Raw genomic sequence first — 16445 nt, forward strand, 5'->3', positions numbered from 1 at the left:
CTCAGTGTAACCCAGGAAAGTTAACATCGGCCAAAGCTTTGGAACAGACAGGCAACCAGGAGCTGGAAAAGAAAGGAAGATTAATCGCTGGTATCCAAAGTCTAACTTGGGATACCTTTTGGTTTTTCCTAATCAAGCCATACAGTTAGAGGGCTGCGCTCAAGTGTTTAACTGATGTTATCAGTTGTATGATCCCCGAGATACAAGATGCCAAATACTTAGCTCAACTGAATTCTCGCCTAAGCTGCCCCCCAGAGCTGCAACTGATGTTAGAAATATGCCAGCTCAAGCCGAAGGGAGATCATTCGAAGTAATGAATCATGCTACTGACTAAAGACAAGCCGATTTTGAGGAGATCTTCATAGCATAGTTGTACCAATTTATTAGCAGTTTTATTTTGTAATTAGTTAGTTTAATTAGTATTATAGGCCCTTTCAATGCATTGGAAAGGGTCCTCAGTTTTTGTATAAACTCAAATCAGGAAGTCACACTATTGTGCTTCTGATCTATTTTTTATAAAGACTGGGCCAGTATTCTAAATTTTGACAAAGAAAGATTTGATAATCTGTGCACTATTACCCCTTGTGGAAGTGTTTTCTAAGTTGGAAAAAGGAATGTGAATGCGGTTGATATTGGAAGTGACTCGAATAAACATATGGTACTATTATCTATGCTTTTCTGTCATTTTTATATGAATTTGCATTCGTTTAAATTTTGCTATCATTGAATATATCTATATATATATGTGTGTGTGTGTGTGTGTGTGTGTGTGTGTGTGTGTGCTTTAACAGCAAGCCTTGTACTTTTCACTATTGGATGTTCGAGGACTGTTATCCTTTCACTCATGTATATGTCTATGATATAAATGAGAAATAGTGTAATAATGTTTTCTTGATTGCTTTGTTCAACTATTTGGGCTTAGTAATTATCATATGAATAAACATCTTTACTTACCAACAAAGGTCATCTATATGCCTGTTTGTGAATGAAGACCATCCAAAGTTACACTAAAAGCAGCAATTTCCCGGGATAGAATAGTTGTTTATATTTTACTTTTAAATTAGATCATTCATCCATCATCGTTAGATATTAGAAAATCAATCATTTATTCATCCCATCTACCAATCATTGGGAAACTGGTCCCATTATATCCAGTCGGAGCCACCATACCAAACGGAAAAGGAGCTTCCTCTAAGGTCCGGACCGGGTGGTTATCCCCAATGTTGATGCAGTGATTTTCGAGGCATCAACATTTTTGGCACTAGAAGGAGGGCATGAACTATGAATGGTGAGCAAAACCAAACCTATAATCCATTCTGAGAGTAAATCTCCCTCCACATCACCTCATACTTCCCAATTGCATGCTGGTTCTCTAGTATCCAAGCGAGAAGAAGAGGAATCAACTACCACTGCTCAAGCCCACAATACTCCAGAACAATTAAGTCCTCAGTCCCCTGAAGTTCAACTACTCATCCATAAACTTCAAGGCTTCTCAATATCACCACAGAAATCTGAGGTATCTCAAGGCAGTGAGACTTCGCAATTCGATCTACCTCATCCTCTCACCAGACTTCAGAGCGGAAAACTTGGCATCGAACCTACTAAGTTGCCCTTACCTAAAAGGAAAAGGGCAAAGAAGAACACTGAAGGATCTGACAGTGAAGCATTCTCATCGACATCCTCCATCTCATCTTCCCCAGTGCAAAGTCAGCCATCCACTTCTTCATTACATATTGTTGTTCATCAGGGATTAGGAACTTCAACATCCCAACCTGCTCAATCCTCAATATCAATTCCTTCCCAAACATTTGGAATTTCATCAGCAATATCATCCACTACTGGTGTTTCAATGGTAGATCCATGGAATAGTCCCGGTGCGATCAATATGCCTGCACCATTACATGCATTGCCTGATTCTCCTGAAAAATGGTTACCCAAGTTTAATCTAGATGCTGGAACACAAGCCGAAGAACATATTAACAACTTCATGTTATCAGTTAATTTGAAAGGAGTAATAGAGGAAGATCTTGTCGTTAGGCTTTTCCCTTATACTTTGCAAGGATCAGCGGGATCTTGGTATTTTTCCCTGCCCTCTGGATCCATTACCAGTTGGAACATTTGCCAAGAACAGTTTCTTACTAAGTATGGCGGTGATAGATCTTTAGCCACATTGATCAATGATCTCTCCAATCTTAAGATAGAGCATAAGGAACCGATTAAAGAATTCAACTCAAGATTCAATAAACTCTTGAATAAGATTCCAACAGCCTCCAAACCAAGTGAGCAAATCAGAAGTGAATGGTATATAACTGCCCTACCCTCCAATATAGCTATCTTTGTAGATAGGGCTGCTAAACCAACTTTAGCTGAAAACATGAAAGAAGCACTTGCTGTGGAGAAATGTATTAATGCTCTAGAAAAGAAAGCTGCTCTTGAAGATAGAAAATCCAAAACGTTTCTTTCAAATATGATTCAAAGAAGAAAACTCCTAAAGATCCATATGATATGGAAGGTTTATAGAAAGTCCTCAAGACTATGTCAAATGAAATGGTCGAAATAAAAAAGCAAGTAGCAGAAACCTCAACAAAAATGCCATTTAGGAATTTCAAGAAAACTGAATCAAAACCACCAAATGTTATATCCAATGCCGATTCAGATCTTGAGGAAGAAGAAGAAGATGAAACAGTCTTGACATCCGAGGAACCCAAAGAAGAAGAGACTATCGAATGCCATGGGATGTGGGATTTTATTTTGCCCACTTCCGATACGGAAAATGAACAAGAAGCCCTCCCTGTGACTACCAGGAGTAAAGGCACTCCTGAACCTGTCCAAACAACTTCAAAGAAAAGGAATGCAGGTTCCTCTACTACCAAAGAAAAGATTCCTATAAAGAAAGCTTCGGCAACACCATCCAAAAATCAACCATCATCTTCAAATCTACCTTCAACATCTAAGACATTGGTAGTACCAGATTCTATGGACTGCAATATTATCGAAGACATGAAGAAGACTAAGGTGAATATTACTATGTTTGAACTTAGCAAACTCAAACAAAACAGAAGTTACTTCTTAAAGAATTAAATGCCGTTCCTTCTTCACCTCTTCCCAATCCTTTATTGTCCAAAGCTTCTAATGATTCAGGCCAACTGCCTTCTAGTAGAGTGGAAGCTATTGACGGAGTCTTAATTGGGGATAGATCAAATTCTCATACTCCACCCTTCCTCTTAACCTATGAGATCTATAATAGAAACCTACACAACTGTTTGATTGACTCAGGGGCTTCCTCTAATATAATGCCAGCTTTAGTTTGTTCCAAACTGAACATTGAACCCCAAAATTCTACAATTCATATTGTATAGTTGGATAGAGCTAAAGTCCAGGTTTTAGGGGAAATCAACTCAGTAACTATCAGGTTATCGGCTGATCCTAGAGTAGTTTAAGAATTGATATTTTGATCGCTGATATACCTGAATTTTATGAGTTGATTTTAAGTAGAGATTGGTCTGAAAAACTCCACGGCTATATTTCCACCGATTGGTCTCATATGTGGTTACCTTATAAACGAAAACTGAATCAGATCAAGATTGATCGGGAGAAACACATGACCCATACAGTTACCGAGTTTGAACAAGAAAACCAACCAATAGCATTTAATAACAATATCTTGGGGAACTATTCATCTGAATCATTCTTTGGCAACTTCACCGCCCAACCATCTCCTTTCCGAGTCAATAATTTCACATCTCAGATCAAAATTTTTTCACAAATAGATAGGTCAAGATGTTTTAATATTATTGAGGAAACTGCAAATAAAATTGTTGATAATTCTTTATTTTGGTCACTATATTTTGATGGGTCTAAGTCTAGTGAAGGCTCGGGAGCATGATGTATTTTGGTTAGCCCTCAGAGAGAAAAAACTATGTTATCATGCAGATTGGAATTTGAATGCACAAACAATACAGCTGAATATGAGGCCCTAGTCCAAGGACTCTACAAAGCGATTGGCCTCAAGGTTCAATATTTGAAAGTGTTTGGTGATTCAGAGATTGTTATTAAACAGGTGAGAAATACAATTCATTGCCTCTCTGGTCATCTCAAACACTATCAGTCTCTGGTACAGGAACTCACCTCTCAATTTTTAGCATTCAATATTTCTCCCATCCCTAGGTCCCAGAATGCAGCAGTAGACCTGTTAGCTAATGTTGCTTCCAGACTCCTACCATCCAAAGATTATAGCCCAGATAGATTTTCAGTAGAGTTAATTTTTAGACCATCGATCCCCGATAATGTCACCAATTGGAGAGTGTTCAATCATGATGAAGACATTTTAAGCTTCTTGACTTCCGACAAGTCCTATGATGGCCAAATCATTGATGAAAGCGATCATGACCTTCAGATGAAGGAAAAGCAAGAGGGAAACTCAATACCAAAACCAGTGGTCAAGCTTGAAGATCTTTATGATATTAAAGACAAGTTTAAACAGGTGACCAATTCAAAAATCCAGAGTTCCACTTTAAGATTTGAATTGATAAACCTAGGTATTGATGAGAACCCTCAAAACATCAATTTGGGGCTAGGACTTTCTATAGAAGAAAGAACAGCATTCATTAAGCTGTTAACAAAAAACAAGTATGTCTTCGCTTGGAAATATGATGATTTGAAAACATATGATACATCAATTATTCAACATACTATTCCAATGCTTTCTGAACAAAAACCAATACAACAGAAGTTAAGAAATATTCATCCTAACCTTAAGAATCAAATAAAGGCTGAATTAAATAAACTATTAAAGGCTAAGATAATTTTTCCTGTGAGACATTCAAACTGGGTTTCCAACATGGTGCCCGTTCGGAAGAAAAATGGCGATATTAGGATTTGCATTGATTTCAGAAATATTAACAAGGAAAGTCAAAAGGATAACTTCCCTTTACCTACTATGGAGCAAACATTACATTCAGTGGCTGGTTCAGAACTAATGTCCTTTTTAGACGGTTTTTTAAGATATAACCAAATACTGGTTCATCCTGATGACAGGCTAAAAACGACCTTCAGAACTAAGTGGGGAACTTATGCCTACCAAAAGATGCCTTTTGGACTCATCAATTGTAAGAACCTGATTCCTAATATTAGAACCTCAATCTATTATACACTAACAAATCTATTTTCCTACTGATTTGAAGTAATAAAAAGGAGCTTACTGACCTTCTTTCATAGCTTTAAACATTTAACATCTTATCATTTTATCATAAACAACATAAATTAAGGTGAGCATTCCATTGATATCAACTTAACAAGAGTAGTCCATGGAAAAATACCTGTTCCGGCGGTTGATGATGATACCTTTGTCTTATAGCTCCAGCTGAACGCTCCTTCTGGCCGACCCAACTGGATTTACCTCCCAGCCAACTAGGAAATAAATTCCTAGCCCAGGAAACCTCCACAGGTTCCCTAGCCCTCCGTGCCCAAGTCCAACCAGGTATAGTGTGTCCTCAAGAAGAATGTGCAAAACTAGAAAATGATACTTTCCTCCCCTCAACCCAAGAAACCTCCACAGGTTTCCAAGGTCTCCCAAAAATCATAACAAGGCCAAACAATCACCACCAACCCCCACAATCCTAAGCAAAACTCCAACCCCCCTCTTCTTCCTTCCCCCTTCCCTTTTATACCCTCTTTCCTCAACCACCTCTCATTAATGTCATTAACTCTCACCCATCCTTGGTTGACTTCTCTTTCAAGCTAGAGTACATTTGGAATTGTGATATGAATTTAAAATTGAGAATTTAATGGGGAAGTACATTTGGGAATGTGAAGTGTAATTACATGGGGAGGACCATGTCTCCTTCTTAGTAAATGTGAGGGTACATTGGGGAATGTGAAATGAATAAATATATATATTGATGATAAGATGGAGAGGACCTTGTCTTCTCCTTATTAAATGTGAGGGTACATTGGGGTGTGTGAAATGAATAAATATATATATTGATGATAAGATGGAGAGGACCTTGTCTTCTCCTTATTAAATGTGAGGGTACATTGGGGAATGTGAATGAATAAATATATATATATTGATGATAAGATGGAGAGGACCTTGTCTTCTCCTTATTAAATGTGAGGGTACATTGGGGAATGTGAATGAATAAATATATTTTGAATTAATGGAAGTAGACCATATCCTACACAATATTCAAATTGAGAAGGTAAGTGGGGAATTTGAATAATGGAAATCATAAATTTATTTTAGACCAATATTTCTCAATATTTTCAGATAATGTAAATATTAACACAATTTGTAGGATAAGATTTAAGTGGGGCATTACATACACCCCTCCTTCAGAAAACTTCGTCCCGAAGTTAGAATGAAAAGATACAAGGAGTTTGAAAGCATAGCAAACCAGAAAGAGTTATAGCATTAAAATTCGATGAGTCAGATAATGGCATTACTTCCCATCAAGAGTCTCCAACTAATCTTTAGCTTCCTATCCACCTTGACCTACTTCCGTTCCCACCCTATCCATCCTCTGCTGCTCTATCAGTGGCAACGGCCATACTAACCACTGATAAAACCGACATGGTGGAAGCGTCGAATACCTCGACCGAACTTTCCCCAGCAGGCATCTGGCAATCGTCATCACACGTCTAGGGGGAGCATTCAACTGTCCTCCCCACGATTCCAGGTTTCGGAGGATACATGGTGGGAAACACCTCCACCCCTCCTTCAGAGCACGGACCACACTACAGAGCTGGTTGGACTTGTCATCGAATAATCCAGTCAGGTCGTCTTGCCACCTGTCATTTGCATTTTACTCATGTCATAAGAGTGCATATCAAGTAGATACCAAATGTAATAGAACAATGTACATCGTACCTTTCCTCATTGGTCATCTCGACCTTCCCCAATGGAATAGTATATATCAAGTAGATATCAAGTGCATAAAGTGCATATCAAGTAGATACCAAATGTAATAGAACAATGTACATCGTACCTTTCCTCATTGGTCATCTCGACCTTCCCCAATGGAATAGTATATCTTGGTTATCATATGGTTCTTTCCAACCTGTAGTTTAGTTCTCATCCATGCATATATACAACCACAAAATAGATATAGGTACATGATCTTAAACATCATGTTTATTAAGCCCAGTGTCCACGTGTCAATTTTTGTTGTTCATACTGGAAATAAATCTTACATTACATAAATCATAATTTCACTAAGTCATTGATTAGATAAATCATATCTATATAAGCCTATACGATGCAACAATAACTTTGACAAGTCATGCACTAGATAAATTGTAACCAAGTAAGTCATACATTTGGTCATACATCCAACATGTCCATCATCAATATCCAATCCATCAATCAATTTTCACGTGTCCAACCAAATGTATATAATGTTCATAAATAACATGGAACTGCAAAATAGAACCTTAACATAGGTGGCTATCTATGTTAAAATGGGCATCATAAATGCTCATGTGACATCCTTGTGGAACCCTTCAATAACAATTAGAGTTGAAACAGATTCAACTGTCCATCATGGAAAATAGAATTTGAACCCGTATATGCTATAAGGTGGTACCAAAACCAAGATAATAGCAAGCAACAAATTAGTGCACTATCAATTCCACTAGGAGGTTTTATGCATATAATTTCTTTAAAACCTTAGTGAATAGATAAGTCCCAATCTTCCAAACCCATTTAATTAATCTTGAAAATAAAATAAAAACTCCAAACTTCAGAACTGTTTCCAACATGATTTTCATACTTTATTTTTTTTGTAAATTGAGAGGGATGTCCTGTAAATGTCAAAAGGTTCAAATTTATTATATATTTAATCATTGTTTACTAGTACTAAAACAATCTTGTGATATATATTGCAGCTCACAATATGACCAGACAATTGAAAATTAATTAAATGAACGGAATAATCTCCTTTTCCCTGTTGCTATTAGTATTTCCTCTAAATGGTACCGCATTTCTAAAGATGCCTACTCCTTTCATAAGTGGCCAGTGACCACAAAGTTGCGAAGAAAGTTGAGGGTCTTTTTATCCAAAACTAGCAACACATTACTTTTCACGATATTTTTATTCAACACTAGAATAGGGGTAAATGTGTATCCTAATATTTTCACTAGAAAATTCTACCCCACTAGACCATCTTTGTAAGGCCTCCATCTGTTATGCACCATGCAATAATTGTTGGCATTAGCTTGCTATTCAACTTCCTAAATCTTTCCAAGATACCCCTGCATACTTGGTTCGAGATATAAAGATACTTTCATTTGTTTGTTCGACTTTATACCAAAAAATATCTCAATAAGCCCATTTTTGTTATTACAAATTCTTTGTCGACTGCTAATCTAGATTCTTCTATGGATAGATTATTTCCTGTAAAAATAAAATCATCTACATACAAGCAAATAATTATAATTTCACCTTCATTGCTAACTTTGATAATTTCACCTTCATTGCTAACTTTGATGTAAACTGTTTGGCTTCCTGCTACTTTTACTAAAACCATTGCTCAATAGTTACGAGTCAATGCAGCTATACCAAGCATTTGGCAACTGCTTGAACCCACACAATGCTTTTCTTAACTTATACGTCATTGGGAAAAGTTGATTTTACATCCATTTGGTGGACTTATCATTTGTATTGAGCTACTATTGCCATGACAACTATAACAGTTTCCATTCTTTGTACAAGAGCAAAGGTTTGATTATATTCTCTTCCATGTTGTCATTTGCACCCTTGACTACAAGTTGTGCTTTGTGCCTTTCAATTATGCATTATACATCATTCCTGGGTTTATAAACTCACCTCACACTAATAACTCCTTTTTCTGCTAGAAGATTTACTATCTCTCACGTCTCAGTTTCCTCAATTGTTTGGATTTCTTCATCCATGTCATCACACCATTTTCTTTCTTTTACTACATTCTCAAAATAAATAGAATCAGATTAAAAAAAATATAGCAAAACTCACACAGTCATTATCATCATCTTCACACTTGGATATCTCATATATTTCTTACAAGTAGAAAAGAGTCTTCATCTTGATGCACCAGATACCATTTTCCCATCAAGCTATGGTACACTACTAGCCATCTCAAAACTGCAAAATAAACACCAAAAAGCCTCCAAATCTTCTTCTCCATTCATACCTTTTACTTCTCTTTTGCATATAACGATGAATAATCTTCTTCTCTATTCATACCTTTTACTTCTCTTTTACATATATAGATAAAACAGCTCTGCAAGTTTAGAAACTAACTTCCACGATTCTAATTTAATTGTGAATAAAGTTTCAGGATCCATAGTTTGAGTAAATGAAAAATGTTACGTTGGTAATATATGATAAAAAGAAGGAATATATTCATAAACCGAGCACTTCAATTATCATCGAAATTTAGAAAAAGAACTAGGAGAAATAAAACACAACCATCTAAAATTTCCTAAGTAATGGATCAGTATATAAATCATGGTTGAGGCCACCATAAGTTGTTAGATTCGAAGGCTGATATCGATACTCGAATTGGTCGTTGAGACATGCGAGGCCCAGGGAATCTCAATCGCCAGACTATCAATTTCCCATTCCAGTTATATATCGATATATTCATTTTCGGATCCATTACCATTACCAACCCACTGCTATTAACTGCTACTGAATCCAATCATCAACATTACATTTATATTAACTATATCCACGAAAAGGACTGGAGGATAAAATAACAGTAAATAGAAGTACCCAGGATAATGTGCCTAGTCTTTTCCATAAAAGATGATAACTTCCTTTCTCTCACTTGAAGTAGATGCCATCTTTACAAACAATTCCAAACTTCACAAATGCCTCGCGAAATTACCTATATATCAAAATCAGGATCTCCGAGCCACAGAGTTGAACCAAAGCTCCTCACTGAATTGCAAGATTTGTAAGAACATGACATTGAAAGGAAAAATGCAACGGAAGCAAGTGCAATTATAGCTTTCCAAGCTGATTTGTTTCTGGTCCTGGATTTTTCCCTCTGAATGCGATTTCTCCCTCTGTAAACTCTCTTTCTCTTGAGTTTATAATTTCAAGAACATAGGTAAAGAAAGTGAAATACCAGAGCCATTCAATTTGAAAGTTTATTCTGTACAGATTCCTTATTGGATACTTCAATAACTCTAAATGTCAGTACCTAAAAGAGGATTTTCCCTCTTCAATTACTTACCTTTGTACAATATTTTGCTCTCTCCCCCGTCATGGCACAACATATCTTTCATCCATTTTGTTTGAAAATATGTTTTATTCTTTTCAGCATTAGTTTCTATTCTGTAATTTCCATTCCGGTAGTGATTGAATGAATGTACGAGTAGATGGGAAATAGCATGAGAAGTTAAAATTTCATTTGGACAATTATTATTTTTGTTTGGCATTGAATGTTTGATTTTTTTTTTCAATAATTAATATGCAATTCCTTGCAAGGATGTCATGGAAAGTACATGTCACAAGAACATGTTCATAGGTTGACATGTGTTGGAGGGTCTCCAGTGGATTGCTTATTGCAATTTTTTTATCTAGGGAAATTTCTGTCATCTTTTGGCTCTGTTATGGGGACATGTGCCTCACACCTTTGGGCAGAAAATCTGAAGTTGTTGATGTAAATGCCAAGTCCATATGATCCTTATCACACCTATAAAGTTGGGAAGAGTTGAGAACTTCATTATTGACTAGAGGCAGGCCTGTCCATTCTGTGCATGTTCGCAAAGATATTAGAATTGGCATTGGGATACCCATAGTCACTAACGGGAATGCCTTAGTATGTTCATGGAATCCTTCCAGAGAATACACTGCATGTTTAGGTCATAAGGACATGTTTCTTACTCAGGAGTTCGGAGTAGAATGGTGGTCAAAGCCTTTATGTAAAATCAAGGCTCCAATAACATTTAGATCACTGATGTGGCTGGCTCTAAATAGCAATATCTACTTGGGAGGTACTTCAAAAGAGATCCTGGCAAGGACCAGGTCCTCTTATGTTATGTAGAAAAGATGAACTGAACATCAATCATTTATTGATGGACTGCCCATTTACAAAGGAGCCATTGAAGAAAGTTTTTCTCTAACAAGGGGGATAGGTAAATGGGAAGGCCTTTCCTTGGTGGAAGCTCCAAAAGATGGAGGGAAAACTCAATATTGGTGAATCATAAAGCTCTTCCCTGCATTGTCTCTTGGTCAATCTAGATCACAAGATATGACATTCATTTCAGGATAAATGTTGCACTCCCCTGGAAATGTTTAAAAAATCAAGTATATTTGTGAGGATGTACATGATCTGATGCAGAAGGCACAAAAGAAATCAAACCTCCTGTAATTGACAAATCCAAAGCTGGGAATTATTCAATGGAACCAGCCAAGGGAACCCAGCCCTCGTGGAGCAGGAATTCTGTATCTCAATGAAAGATACTACTTCACCTTTAAACATCAAGCAGTGAAACAAATAATTGGGCAGAGCTTCATGCACTTCTAAATCTGCTGAAGGTAGCTGTGGAAAAAGGTCTTATCCAGATTGCAGGTGTTTGGGGACTCCAATCTCATGATAGAATGGGTCCATGGATCCTTCAATCTACAAAACATCTCTGAAGCCCCTCCTTGATCAGATATTGGCAGTGGCACCAGAGTTTGAAGATATTTCTTTTCCACATGTAAGAAGATAGTTCAATAGAGTTGTCAGTGAGCTCTTTAAGCAGGGTGTGTTGGATTGTTGAAAATATCATTTCGGGAAATATATTACCGATGAACCAGAAAGAAACTTCTCAAAAATATCAAGGAAAATATTTGCAATTATCAGAAGATATCAATAAGAATAAACATAGACCTGAATAATTGTGAAAATATCAGACAAACCAGCAACCTTATTCGCAACACTGGTTGGGACAGCAATGTATGCTTCAGACTGAGGATCATAGGAAGGTGGAGGAGCCTTTTCATATGCCTGAATTCAATACCTCCTTGTCAGCTCTCAAGCGACCTAAAAATCCAAAATTGCACTGTTTATGGTAATAGGAGGAAATGATGAAGAGGATATCTTAATCCTTAAGAAATCTTGCAGTATTTCAATTTTTGAGAGTCAGTTTCGAGGCACAGCACACTTATTTTTGTTGTAATTTTTGTTAACCAGTAATATGATGCCCATACATGGACTGTAACTAGATGCAACATTAAATGCATGCCTAGGATTAGCATAGACTGTCTATGGACTTTTTTTTTTTTTTTTTTCGCTTTTTATGAGGTGTATACGAACCTTCAAAATGTAGTTTTTTTTTTCTCTTTTTGTAACTGAAAGTTCGAATTTCTCCGTTGGACAAAAATATTACTTAGAAACATCTTATTTTTTTTTTCTTAGCATAACGAGTTACTAATACATGCTGACATTAATGGTCATTATCATCCATCCTCAAAATTATGTCCCCCACTCAAGAGTTCTTTTCTAACTCCACCTGTATGTAGTGTTTAGTAACTCCCACCCGTAAGTGTCACTCATCAAGAGTTGAGTTGTAACTCATATTTTCTTAAGAAAATTGGGATCACTAGCCATAAAATGGCTCTTAGACATTAGAGTAGGGATTTTTTGTTAAGAGTGTTATTGCAGGTAGTGTGGATGAGACACTCTGAGACAAGAGTAGCCTGCAAACTGCCTGGACTTCAGCCTGAATTGGCATTCATACCTTCTCAGGAAAGTTTTAGACAATATGAGCAGAGGTTTTGGAGCATTTGTCGGTTGCTACTAGTAGCTACTCTTGGTTTTTCTTCTGTTGTTAGCGTTATAGAATCTGCTAACAAATCTACTAAAACTGCTGGAGTTTCTATCATTTAATGTTGAAACTGATGTTGCTGGCATTAAAGATTAATACTCTTGTTTTTCATTTCTGTTGTTTGCTGCTGAAAGTGTCCATCACTTTCAGGCTTTATAAAAATTGATGCCAAGTTTTGGCTCATAAAAATAAATCATATCGAGGACAGGAACAGTAAATCCACTTAGGGATATGGAAACATGGGGTTCAACTCCAAGGCCTCATTTAATTTTGATTAATATGTTTGGCCCCTTGAACTAGGTATGTTGGCCCTTGATAATACCAACTCAATCCTTAATGACTGAGAGTGGGAATTTGAAGTTACATGGGACAAAGAGTGGCTGCCATGAATGGGCTTTCATGTGGATCATCAACACCACAAACTGGAAACTCCTTGGGAGCCTGGAAGAGACAGTACATCACATGCCTTCATAATTTCCTACAGAAGGTCTGAAAATTCTGTGTATCTCAGGATTTCTGTTTGTTTTGGTCTGGGCCTGAATTTCGAGAATATGGCAGAGCAAGGGATAAAGAGGACAAAGGAGAGTTTCGGCCATGACTGAATTATCATCAGGAAAGGACCCTTTCCTGCAATTGATGAGAGTGGACAGCACACTTTATTGAAAAATGTAACTAGTGTCAGTCTTCATAATGTAATGTAAAACAATCATTGTTATATTTATTATATTCATTATTATATTTATTTTTGGTCAAAGAATGTTCTTCATGCATATAGAGTCAAAAAGAAATTATTGAGTCATGTCCCATTTGGACATTTGTAAGAAAAAGAATTTTGAATTTTATTGAGTCAAAGTCCACCAAAAATTGCCAAGTCAGCCCCCTCCATGGGAACAAGTCGGCCTGGGCCTCCAAGAGCCACCTATTCGACCACCTGGACAGATATATATGAACTGGAACATATGATTGACTCGGTTAATTGGTTGGTAGAATAAGTAGCTCATTACAAGGCTGCCATCCAGACTTTGCTTTCTGATTTATGTTGTGGATGCAAATGCTATACTAGTGCCCACTAATATTTGTAATTTGGTTGCATTCCTAAAACATTATTTGATTTAAGTTGTGGATGCAAATGTCATACAGTGTCCACTAATATTTGTAATTTGGTTGCATTCCTAAAACATTATTTGATTTAAGTTGTGGATTCAAATGTCATACAGTGTCCACTAATATTTGTAATTTGGTTTAAATGGACCACAGCTGCAAAATTTGCATTCGTAAAACATTATGTCAAATGCAGATTATACATTTTCATATATAGCTTGAGAATAATAAACCCGTCTCCTATCCATTAACAATTTAACACCCGGTACAGACTCAAGATTTTATTAAAATCAGTTCACTGGGGAAAAACCCTTTCGTACCATTTCCTGCACCAGCTTTCCAGCTTCCAGTAGACTATCTGACTTTCGTGTAGCACACAGAGCACTCAAGAGAATGTTGTAAGTATCTAGATTAGGAAGACAGGGTCCAGCTCCCATGTCCTTCAAGATGCTCAGAGCTCTTTCAATTTGACCTAGATCACAAAAATATCCAATAATAATGTTGAAGGTCCGAACATCGGGGTGACAACCATTCTTTTCCATCTCATTCTTGAACTCCAAAGCTCTCTCCATTTGTTTAGAATGGCAAAGCCCTCTGATCAGTATATTGTAAGTAGTCAAATTGGGAAATATCCCCTCCCAAGCATCTCATCAAAGACTTCAAATGCATCTGTCACAGACTTTTTCCTGCAAAGCACCTGAATCATCGCATTATAAGTTGCGACATTTGGAAGGCAGTCATTCTCAATCATATTATCGAAGATCTTTTCCGCTTTCTCGACCTTGCCAGCCATCCCAATTCCATATATTATTGTCGTATAGGTCACAACATTCGGTGAAAATCCTCTGCGCTTAATCTCCTTATAAAACAACCATGCCTCTTTCACCTGACCAGTGATGAAAAAAAAACCATGGAGGAGGGTATTGTAGGTCACAGGTGTGGGTTCAAATCCCTTGCCAACCATTTCCTTCAAAACCCTCTGCGCCATGGGAATGTTCTTCACCATACACCAGCCGTTGGCAAGGGTATTATAGGTAATGCTATCTGGACGAAACCTATACTTTAAATCCCTAAAAATCCTATCAGCCCTTAAAACCCTTTTTGCTTTACATAAGGAATCCAGAAAAGCATTGAATGCAGGTAAATCAGGTGGGCAACCATATTCAGGCATTGAAAAAAAAACACCCTAGTTGCCTTATCCTCTCTCCCTGCTGCAATATACCTTTCTGTTATAATAGCAAATGTTTTGGGTGTTACGGGGCAACCCTCCCTCTGCATATTGGACATCAAATGCCACAGAGTTCGGTAGTCTTTCATTCTACCTAGAATATCAATCATGTAATTATAAGCATCTGGACTATGCTTGAAACTCTTTTGCTTCCCCACCCAATTGAAGAATTGTAAAGCTTGGGTTCCATCATTCCGTATGTTTTTAAGAACTTTTTCTACTAATGGGGGTGACCAACGGATTCCAGACTGTTCCAGTCCTGAAAACAGGGACTTGCCCTTGTTTTCTAATACAATTGCAGTGGCTTTCTCTAGGTCTGATTCGAGGTTTTGGGTGTGAGTAGAAAATGAGGAAAAATGACAAACAGAGAGCCTATTGTGATTCCTTACCTGCAAGGGGAGTACCCATCTCCCCATACTTAAGGTCTGCTATAAACTCTATGTTCTGAAATATCTGAACTGCATTGTCCCTTCTTCTGAGACGTCCTTGAGATGTACGACTTTCATGTATCAGGAGACTCCTCCACTCATCAGTTGTTTGTTTTTGCCTTTTTCAAAGTGAGACTGAGATGGAGAACGCCAAACTCCTTCGAAGAAATATGTAAAGAACAAATGCGGGTTGTGCTGAAAATCCAAATTGGGTTTTTTGTGGTCGACTGCGAACAATCTACCAATATAGCACAGCCGAACCAACATCTCCCTGAAACGTGGTACTCATGTGAACAAAATCCTAAACTAAGTGTGATGCCACCCAAAACCTATACTTACCTTCTGAGAAAAAAAAATCGCATATAAGCGCCCGCGGTTCCAGACGGAGGAATAAAATTATGAAGTCCACATTCTTGGTTGTTTTCTCATTTCCATAAAATGTTCATTCCATACAAGACTGAGAAAACATTAATTTACAATAAAATGCACATTGCACAATGATTTCCATGGCATCGAAACCTGTCCATGCTCCCAAAGAAAGGCAGATAGATAAACTGTTCCACAACAGTAAGCTGTCTCATGCACTAATGCAACAATAATCTCAACTCTAAAGAGTTGTCAAGCTTCTAATCTTGTAACTCCCCCTTCAAGCCCTCTTTTTAGTGGTCTTTGGGGTTTAGTGGGCTTTGGGTCCAGGTTTTGAACTAAAGCTCTGATACCATGTGTAAGAACCTGATTCCTAATATTAGAACCTCAATCTATTATACACTAACAAATCTATTTTCCTACTGATTTGAAGTAATAAAAAGGAGCTTACTGACCTTCTTTCATAGCTTTAAACATTTAACATCTTATCATTTTATCATAAACAACATAAATTAAGGTGAGCA

The 16445-nt window shown here is 37.2% G+C and overlaps 1 pseudogene; it reads right to left on the reverse strand.

The window, feature by feature from the left end:
• Positions 1-14189: 14189 nt before the first annotated feature.
• On the reverse strand, positions 14190-15543 carry LOC149147188 (pentatricopeptide repeat-containing protein At1g77360, mitochondrial-like; annotated as a pseudogene).
• Positions 15544-16445: the final 902 nt, after the last annotated feature.

This window comes from Pinus tabuliformis, chromosome 9 (assembly GCF_031772625.1).
Source record: "Pinus tabuliformis cultivar Carrire ecotype Pingquan chromosome 9, CPIR1, whole genome shotgun sequence".
In the NCBI taxonomy this organism is placed as follows: Eukaryota; Viridiplantae; Streptophyta; class Pinopsida; order Pinales; family Pinaceae; genus Pinus; species Pinus tabuliformis.